The following is a 10,706-nucleotide window of genomic DNA, read 5'->3' as shown; positions in this document are numbered from 1 at the left end:
CCTCCCTTGAGTCAGAAGTCAGTTGGGGTTGGTGGTGACTTAGGCTATGAGTTGACCATGGTAGGGGAGCCTGGGCCTGGGTAGACAGGGAAACCCTGCGTCTGCCCCTGCCCCCAGCTTTGCCTTGCTATATTTTCGGAGACAGCGCAGGAAGTGGACCTTCACAATGTCAGGATACAGGAAGCTATCGGACTATTGAAGGCCACTTCCTGTGAGCTGGTCATTCACATACATTTGTCACTGGCTATCAGACTTTTTGGGCCCTGCCATTGTCTGGAGGGGCTGCAAAAGGCTGGGGGCTGCCAGCGGACTTTGGACACAGAATGCACTATTGTGCTGGACTGGCAGCACCCCATGGGGTGGGGAGGAAAGTGGTGGGTAAGAAAGGGGGTGCCTGCCTCTCATTGTCATTGGTTGCACAATGGGCTTGGGGGCTGGGGTCTTCTCCTGCTCATGGGAGCCTGACCTTCTGGGACAAGGCCTGGCTGTGCAGGAGCCTGACTGGGCATGATACCTGATTGAGCCGGAAAGGAGTTCCAGCACTTTCTTAGCAGTGGTGGTTTTTCTAGATAACTACCAAGACCAGTGTGGCATATAGTACGGGCTTGGAGTCAGGCAGATCTAGACTTTGAAGTCATCCTCTACCACTATCAACTGTGTGACCTTGGGCATGTCACCTCACCCCTCCGAGCTTTAATCCTGTCCCTGTGAATGAGGCTAGTCATCGCTGGCTCATAGGAATGATCACGACTTGAGACAATCTTTTGAGGTGGTCAGCATGGTACCCGGCACATACTGGATATCTAAGAAGCATGAGTTCCTTCTCCACCCTCATCTCCTTCCCTTCCAACTCACTTCTGACCCCCTGATCTGGCCCGTCAGTGAGCGAGCGAGTTAGTGTGTACGGGGGTATGAAGAGGTATTTGACTATCAGCCCAAACAAAGCATTACTCTGCCTTCTTTATGCCAAGAATATCAAATCAACTATTAATTATCTGGACTAATGGATGCCACAGTCATAGATAATTTTTCTTTGGCCATGTGCCTTTGGCCTTAGATGAGAATCTGGGTGTGTCTGATTTCTAGAAGTTCACTTCAGACCACATAATGTCATTGTAACAGGACAGATCTAGCTCCGGAAGAGGTAAGTTAGAGAACTGTCTGGCAGCCCGAGGCTTGGCCCTGTCCAATTCTGTCACCCCTTCCGTGCCAGGAAAGGGCCACCCTCTTTCTCAGCTATCTGATAGGTGGAGAACTATGGACTCTTGGGGCAGACTCCTGGGTTCAGACTTAGACTCTGGCCCTAACTAATAGTGTGATGAGCTATTTGACACTTTGAGTCTCAGCCTCTTCACTTGTAAGGTAGGGTAGTGGTGCTTACTTTGCTGGGCCTCCGTGAGGATGAAATCAGGCAATGCACACGCCCTTCCCCAGCACGCATTTTCCTTCCTTTTCTCCCTCTTCCTCCTTGTCTCTGTCGCTTCAGCCCTACCCTGGGCAGAGAGCCCTTTCTGATGCTTCCTGGTGCATCAGGATGGTTAGTGTTCAGCTTCAGTGGGGTTCCGCTGCCCCGTGGCCAGGGAGAGCCAGGCCTGGGCGTTCCGTGTGGTAGCCACAAGCCACACGTGACTGCTAAAAGTAAAGTCATCAAAAATGAAAAATTCAGCTTCCTGTTAACCACATTTCAAGTGCTCAGCAGCCACATGTGGCCAGTGGCTACTGTGTGCCACTGGGGACACAGAACATTTCCATCACAGCAGACTGATGTTGGATAGGGCTGAGCCAGAGCACGCGATGTAATCACAGAACCTGATAAGCAGAAGGAGGTAAATTAGTGAGGAAAGGGGATGTGGGTGGCTGAGAACTGAGTCAAATTGTGTCCCTTTGCTACTGAGAGTGTCTGTGGGGTTTGGGTCTTCCCCCACTAGTGGGGTTAATCCACAGCACGCTTGGTCTAACACTCAAATGCCAGGCACCTCTGAGGCTGGACTGACAAAGCCATCTGTGTAGGCTCTGTGCTCTGGGGACAGGTCATCTCTGGACCTTACAGACTAACCAAGTTTGCTTCTTGTCCCGCAGCCCCTGTGCAAGTGTGGATTGTGACTGCCTTAGGCCTGGGGAAGCCTCAGATACCATAGGACTCTTTATCCCAAAGCCTGCTACTCCACACTCTGCCCTTTGTCTCCCATCCTCAGCAGAGAAATCATAGACATACACATGGCCTTGCCCTGACATTGATAACACCTCATCCCTTCAGCGGGGATTGGAGCTGGGAGCTATCAGGGTGTCCCGCAGGTGACCTGCAGTCTCTCCTTCCTCACCTCACTTAGCTGCAGGTGCAATACTACCACACCTAGCACGGGCATCTGAGCCTCTGTGGGCCAGCTGCCTGGTGTGCATAAATCCTGGGCATCTCTGGACCAAAGCCATCTAACTCAGCAGAATGTTCCCAGTTTACACAGTTTCAGCCCCACTTTGCATCTTGACACTCTGATTAGCCTTGTCACTATCCCCCTCACTCCTCCCAGAACAGCTGGGCTGGGTGTCTGTCCTCCTGAGCTCTGGACTGGGAACCTGCTCTGAACACCAGATGGGCCTAAAGACATCAGTGTTGAACTGGGTCTTGCCCCAGTCCCAGCTTCCTGACTGTAGCTTGCGCCAACAGTGGGTTCCTGCATGCCTGGCACCAGAGGCCACTGTTGTTGGACAGGTTTAGGAAGGCCCCGTGGGCTCGCAAGCTCACAGAGTCACAGCAGGTAGAGTTCAGAGGAGCTTGGCAGGTGCTGAGGTCAGGAGCCCCTCTGGGATCACATGGGAGACTATGTTGTCTCTGAACTTGGGCAGAGATTAGGGTCTCTAGCCCAGACTATGTTCTGCTCCCATTGCCTGGTCCGCAGGTGTGGACGCTGAGGCGAGAAAAGAGCAATGGCTGATGCAAGGCCACACTGGGGGCCCCAGCACTGACCACGCGTCCATGTTGCTTCTGTTGGTGGGAGGTCCCAGCTCTTTTCTCCGTCCAGGCCGGAGTCATTCTCTTGCTCCCCAACACAGAACAAGCTGTTCTCCAGTTCTCCTCCCTGCCTGAGTGATGGTGTGGTTAGAGAGGTGGTCCCCAGAAGGTCTCCAGAGACACTGGCAACTGCCCCTACCACCCATTCCTGTCTCTGCCTCACTCAGCAGCCAGCTTGAGGGGTGGCGGTATCCGGGGAGGGGTCTCCATCCCAGAAACAAACAATGTTGCTGCCCGTGCCATTGTTGGGAGAACCCAAGGGACGGCCCAACTGGTGCCCTCCCCCCAGGGGCTTTTCTTTTCCCTGGCGCTGCTGCCCTTTGTCCTTCCTCTCCTGGGAATCAGGAAAGGCCTTAGGCCAGTGACTAAAATCTAGCTTTTACTTGTTCAGGCAAAAAGGAGACTTTGCTAGTTCACAGAGCAGCTTCGGAGACAGATTCAAACATCACTCTCACCTCTGTATCTCTTTCTAGGTGGCTCCAGCCTTTTACTGCAGACCCCTTTCTCCCACAGATGGCCCCCCCAAGTCTTGCATGGTTCAGGTTCTGTCACAGGAGAGGGCTGACTTTGATCCCTGGTTTCTAAATCTAAAAATCCCAGAGAATCCCCATTGTGTTGGGGCCAAGTTCCCAACAAAGGCACGTGGTTCCTTAGATGACACAAGATGGGGGACCAGGTATGATGTTGCCTCTTGCCTCTTGTTTTCAGTGGTGGACTCAGCCCTCTCTGCTAAGGTGATTTCTTAGTAGAAGGGCACTGGCCTTAGAAATGGAACTGAGGCAAACAAATTTGACTATGAGGATTCTTAGGAATTGGGCTTGAAAATGGGTGTTAAAGGTGACCCAGGTGGACTGGTGCATTGGAAAGAGGTGAGGCTTGGCACTAGCTCCATCACCTCTGCAGGTGGCTTGTCTTTGAGTCCAATCCCCATCTTTAAAAGTGCATGAGGTATAACTTCCCCTGGCCTCACCATCTGCGGATGCAGGTGAAATCACACTGGCCTTACTACCCTATGTTTATGCCTGATAGTCACACCCATCTGTAGAACCCGGACTTTTACCTAGTCAGAGCCCCCAGGATATCGCTTATGTCTTTATAGCCTGCTTTTTCATGACTGACCCTGACCTGCAAGCCACAGAAAGACTATGGGGCCCATTAAAGGGTCTTCATTCCACACCCAATGCTGTGCCACTGTCCTCAAACCTGCAGACAGCCTAGGCACCAGGTGGCATCACGTTTCATTGGTCCTCACTGAACTGGAACCACGTGGAGTTCCAGGAAGTGGGGAGAAGGTTCCTTTCCCCAAACCCAGATCATACCTTGCCACTCAGGCCCAAAGCAGTGTGGCTAGTGAATCTTCTCTCACAAAATCTCCTAGGACAGGACACTCCTGTAGCTTCTGCCAGAAGCTCCTCCTGTCCCTTCTGGAGGGTCTGAGCTGGTCACGGGAGCAGAGCTGGGGAAAGGTTTCTTGCTCTGGTCATTCCTTCTCCAGGAGACTCTGGGTCAGATAACTCCCCGTGTAGATGGTGCTGGGTGGAGGGGTGCTGGCTTTTCAATGTATCAGCTATAGCCTAACTCTGAACCCTGATTTGCTTTGCTAGAAAACCCCTCTTCACCTGAATTGGAGTTCCCTTTTAGAAGTATTGTTGTTGATTAAGGGAGATACAGGCTAGGTGCACAACAAATGTCAGTTTTTTCCCATGAGTTCCTTGGTTCCCTCTTGGAAAGGCAGGGACAGTAGCACCTCTCATCTGTGTAGCTGTTTGGGGCCCTGAAGGCCAGGGAGGCCTGGCCAGGTACAGCCAGATGAAGCTCATTCTTCCAGGCCAGCAGCTCTTCTGTGGACTTTTTTGGTGGGGGGGATCTCTGGAGGTCCCAGTGTGGTGGAATCAGTGATCCTGGCTGGGGGTTAGTTGGGACAGGGTATGAGTTGAAATGTCATGGAGAGGTAATCCTGGCTGAGATGTTGAGGGGAGAACTCAGGCTTAGGAGGAGAGCAAGATAAATTCTGAGTGTCCTGAAAACTGGGGCTCTACCTGATGACCCCCTGCAGCATTTGTGTCTACCCTACTGAAAACCAAAGGCCAGCTTTCCTCCTGGGCAGGAGTCCTTCTGTGGCAGGCCTGATGCTCAGCCTCTGCTGGAATGCTTCTGAGAGCAGGCCCATTAAGTAGGAACAGCTTATGCTCTAGGGCAGCGGTTCTCAACCTGTGGGTCACGACCAATGAAAATACATCCTGCGTATCAGATATTTACATTACGACTCAACAGTAGCAAAATTACAGTTATGAAGTAGTAATGAAAATATTTTTATGGTTGGGGGTCACTACAACATGAGGAACTGTATTAAAGGGTTGTAGCATTAGGAAGGTTGAGAACCACTGCTGTAGGGTTAAAGGTACTTCTGCATGTGGGAAAGATTGACAACCTAACAGAGGTAGAGGGCAAAAAAATAAACTGCATAACACAGGAGGAGGAAAGCTGATTTAAAGCCAGTTTATCTCAAAAGCAACCTTGGGGACAAGGACAGGGACTCAACAGTGGGGAGGGAAAGGGCTGGGTAAGGTCAGGGAGGAGCCACCTGGGCATGTTTGGGGTCTTCCTGAGAGGAGATTCTCTCCCCAGTTAGGTGTTCTGGGTTCTGGGAGCCAGTCCTAACTGCCTCTTGGCTCCACCTTCCTGTTCCCAGGGCGAGGCCCTTAGAGAAAGTCCTTTCTGGATTACTCAGTCCTCGGTCAAAGTTGGGACCAGGTCATTGACCCGTGAAGAGAGTACACAGAGGTGGTGTCCTTGGAGACCAGGCAGGACAGAGAACTGGAAGCTGCTCCAGGAACACTGAAGCTGGCGGCTTCCCAGAGGAGATGGCTTGTGACCTCAAGGAGGCTCTCAGAGCCATCCTTTGCCCTGGGGCCGCAGATAGGGAGGTGGCTGCCATGGCTTGCTGTGTGTCAATCCAGCCTTCGGTTTCCATGGAAAGACACATAGAAACCCAGATTAGCCATGTGCACACAGGGAGGCACGGTCGCCTGCACGAGCGCAAGGAAGGGCCCAAGCACACCCACATGTGTGCACGCACCCGGGTACACACACACCACTTCACAGGCACACCCACATGCATGCACACACCCCGGTACACACACACCACTTCATTCCCTCTTCAGCCACTCTCATTCCAGAGAATTCATCCAGGCCCGGGACTGCGTGTCCCCTCCTCCTCCGTCCTCACACCCTACTCCAACCAGCCCCACCCCTGAGAAAGTACAGCTCAGGGGTCCCCAGGGCTGCACAGGAAATGCTTTGCACACCACGGGTCAGCCAGGCTATTTTCTGTCCCAGGACTGGAGGGAGGTTGGGCTGGGAGCAGCAGTCATGACACGGCTATTTTTTCCTCCTTCTCTGTGGCCTTTGCGCTGTCTCTACCAACTGCAGGCTGGTTCTTCTGTCTCTCAGTGTCTCTGTCCTGTCTCTGCATTTTTCTTTCAGGCCTCAGGGTCTTTTTGACCCAATGCCTTTGCCACCTCTCCCTCAGTAATCGCCTGCATACCCTTCAAAACTCAGCCCTGTGCCACTTCTTCCAGAAAGCTTTCTCTCACCACTCCTGTTCAGTTCAGAGTCCCTTTCCCTTTACTCCCAGAGCTCCATGCAAGAAGCTCTCTGAGCTCTGTACTGTTGTGGATGAGTTATGTCTCTGCGTCCCCAACCGGGCTATGAGAAACTGGAGGGCAGGTGCCCTGTCTTAATGACAGTGTTTCTCAGCATAGATTAAAGTCTGCACATGCTTCCATGGTTAAGTCATTTAAAAAAAATGACTAAAAATTTTTATTCATTTACTTGTATACTGGGAGACAGTAAACAGTGATGGCAAAAGCTCAGACTCTGGAGTCAGACTGCCTGAATTATTATACAATCTCAGCTCTGTGATCTTGGGCAAGTTTTGTTTTGTTTTAGAGGCAGGGTCTTGCTATGTTGCCCAGGTTGGAATGCAGTGGCTGTGGACAGGTGTGATCAGAGTGCAATATGGCCTTGAACTTTTGGCTTCAACTGATCCTACTGCCTCACCCTCCCCAGTAGCTGGGACCACGCGTGCATGCCACTGCACCCAGCTGCTTAAACTTTTTGGTGTCTCATTTCTTTCTGGTGTAAATGGGGATGATCCTGGTACCTGCTTTGCTGAGTTGTTGGGAAGACGAAATAAGTTAATCATGTGAAGCCCTGAGAATAATGTCAGGGCCATAGTAGGCATTCCCCACATTAGCTGTATAGCAAAACCTCCACAGTTAGCCACCTCCTTGTATTGACCACTTCCTTAAATTGAGCTGATTTTCATAGACCAGACATTCACCACAGGTACTCAATGGAAGTTCCTTATGTTGACCACCTCTGTATGTTAACCGGTTTGTTACAGTCCCCTAGGTGGTCAACTTACATAGGTTCTCTTGTATTATTTTTTCACTAGCAGTAAGATGGAGAAAGTTGAATGTACCACTACCTCCCTCAGGGAGAACAATGTATCTGTTTGGTAAGGATACTTTGACTAATTGCTAGGGTGTGAGCCCTCTTGCCAAGGGATATATCTTTTTTTTTTTTTTTTGAGACAGAGTCTCAGTATGTCACCCTTGGTAGAGTGCCGTGATGTCACAGCTCACAACAACCTCAAGCTCTTGGGCTTAAGCGATTCTCTTGCCTTAGCCTCCCAAGTAGCTGGGACTACAGATACCTGCTACAACTCCTGACTATTTATTGGTTGTAGTTGTCATTGTTGTTTGGCAGTCCCGGGCTGGGTTCGAACCCGCCAGCCCTGGTGTATGTGGCAGGTGCCCTAGCCACTGAGCCACAGGCGCCAAGCCATATCCTTTTTTTTTTTTTTATTTCAAAATATCACAGGGATATAAATGTTTTGGGATATATCCTTGAGTCGCTAAGTTGCCTTTATTTAAGGAGGGTAGATTTGAACAACTGCAGGGATTTTGTTTATATGAGTGAGATGAGCAAGTTTTGGACTACAGCTGACTTGTTTGAAGCAGGAGAGTCTGGGCATGGCATGTGGCAAGGTCAAGGAGGAGGATATATTAGTTCTCTGTTGCTGCTGAAACAAATCACCACAAATTCAGTGACTTAAAACAACATATATTTTTGGGCCGGATGCAGTGGCTCGACTGTAATCCCAGCACTCTGGGAGGCTGAAGTGGGTGGATTGCTTGAGCTCACAGGTTGAAGACCAGCCTGAGCAAGAGCAAGACCCCACCTCTAAAAATAGCCGGGTGTTGTGGCGGGCGCTTGCAGTCCCAGTGAGCTATGATGCCATAGCACTCTATCCAGGGTGACAAAGTGAGACTCTGTCTCAAAAAAACAAAACAAAACATAAATTAATTATCTTACAGTCTTGGAGGACAGAATGAAATGGGTCTTACTGGACTGAAATCAAGGGGTCAGCCAGCTGCATTTCTGTCTGCAGGCCCTTGGGGAGAATCCACATACCTGCCTTTTCTGGCAGCCTGCTTTCCTTGGCACATGGCTCCCCCTCCTCATCTATAAAAGCAGCTCAAGTCCTTCTCCCATCACATCACTCTGACCTCCACTTCTGCTTTCCTCTTCCACTTTTTTTTAAAAATTTTAAATCAATTTTATTTAAAACCATATATAAATAGGCCAAGTAACACTCAAGTCTGAAAGGGCTGCGCTCTTTAACAATATAATAGTCCAAAAAGACTGATACTTTTTGCTGATTCAGCTCATAGTTACCATCCCTTTTCAAGCAACAGCACATTCGCTAGAAAACATTTTATGGGCTTTACAGATTCACAGAGCAGTAAGCCACAACCTTGCCCTCAAGGAGCTTACAATGTAGCTGGAAAGACATAAGTCATCCAGAACAGACACAAGGGTTTGGCTTTGAATCCACACTTCTATCTTAACAAGAACAGTCACTGGCACAAGTCATTATACATTTTAACAAATGAGCTACAGGAATATCTTAGCAATTATATACTAAATCAAGTTTCAACTTGACATAGTAAAAAAAAGCTGAATTACAGTTCACTTATAATATTTGTTTTAACTCAGGTTTCCACTCAATTGAATTGAAAAAGAAAAACATAATTTCAAGCCAACTGTACCATAGGATAGTTTACGATCCTAAATGAAGGGATAGCTTGTTCATGTCCTAAAATCTCTCCATAGTTCCACATCCTAATGTCAAGTTCAGTAGTTCTTACTGCCAAACCGATGCACAAATTCAGATGGTGTGTAGACTGCTCCCCATCCTACCTCAGGATCCATACTGATGAGATCATTCAGGTTCATTTTGGAATCTCCAGTTCAATACAGGGATATGGTGGGGGAGGCTCTCTCCAGTTCCCACTGGAGTCTTTCATGTGAGATAGGTCAGAAGCGAAATTGTTCAAATATAAATCTGCACGGATAACTCTAAATTTCCTCCGAAACTGTGGATGAATGTCATCCTCAGACTTAAAGGCATCTTCTACATAAGTATCAAATGGGCAGGGAAATGGCAAGGCAGGTGTGCAGACAGATCATAAATGAAGCTCTGTCCTCCACTTGAAACATGAAGCAAAACACCATGGTAATCCCAGATCACAGGTCCATTTCCAGGTCTTGCCTGTTGTTTCCAGATAGGTATCATTTTCCTCTCACTAGACATGAAGACAGCATAACCCTCCTCTAAAGGATACTGGTCATGGTTTTTGATGTATTCACAGAGCTTCCAAATATTTTCATCACAGTAGCAGCTGCTGTAAACGCAAGCATCTCCCGGGGGGCTGGCTGGCTGGTATCGGGCAGTGGCGGAGGGGCCATCTCCCTCCACGGCGGGCTTGCTTGGCCAGGGTCGAGGCCCGAGGCGGACCAACCCAACGCACCAAGGCTCCTCTTCCACTTTTAATGACTCCCTTGATAATCCCGGACACTCTCCCTACATTAATGTCAGCTGATCAGCAAATGTAATTCCATCTGTAGCCTTAAATTCCCGGTGCCATGTACTCCAACATATTCACAGGTTCTGGGCATCATGGAATCAGATCATCAACATCCTGCCTTCTACCAAGGATTGCTGCTGGTGGGAAGGAGATAAGAATAAACGAGTCTGTTGCAGGTATGCATCCCTGTGTCTTCATTGTAGAAGCTTCAGTACTCAGATGCTTTGTGGAATGTATTTTCTTTGGGGAAGATGTGAAGACATGTGTAATCTTGCTTCAAGGGTTGGCAGGAGGCAAAACCAGAAGCATCCCTCAGCGGGAAGAGTCAACAGCTGGGTCACGCATTCATTCACTCATCTTGTATGAATCAGGCTAGGCTCAAAGGTCACAGCCCTGAAGTCATTCTCAATCTATTGGAGGAGACAGGTGTGCAGACAGGTTAGAGTCATCCTGGGATAATAGACTCAGGGATGATCGTCTGCACAGTCAGAGCACAAAGGAGGTGCCCAGCTTAGCCTGGAGAAAGGAGAAGCCGGGATGACTTTCCTGAGGAAGTGACATTTCACCTTTGATACTAGCCAAAATATCCTTTCCAAACAGATACAGTGTTTTCCCTGAGAGAAGTAGTGGTAATTGCAACTTTCTCCATTTTACTACCAGTGAAATAATAATACAGTAGAACCTCTGTAAGTTGATCACCTAGGGGCTTGTAATGAACTGGTCAACATACAGAGGTGGTCAGCATTGGGAATTTTCAC

The 10,706-nt window shown here is 49.3% G+C and overlaps 1 pseudogene; it reads right to left on the bottom strand.

The window, feature by feature from the left end:
• Positions 1-1,338: 1,338 nt before the first annotated feature.
• LOC128574528 (protein N-terminal glutamine amidohydrolase-like) lies at positions 1,339-10,108 on the bottom strand (annotated as a pseudogene).
• Between the last annotated feature and the right edge of the window lie 598 nt (positions 10,109-10,706).

Source organism: Nycticebus coucang, chromosome 22, assembly GCF_027406575.1.
Source record: "Nycticebus coucang isolate mNycCou1 chromosome 22, mNycCou1.pri, whole genome shotgun sequence".
Classification (NCBI taxonomy): Eukaryota; Metazoa; Chordata; class Mammalia; order Primates; family Lorisidae; genus Nycticebus; species Nycticebus coucang.
The sequence above is the reverse complement of the archived record's forward strand: the minus strand, read 5'-3'. Positions and strand labels throughout refer to the sequence as shown.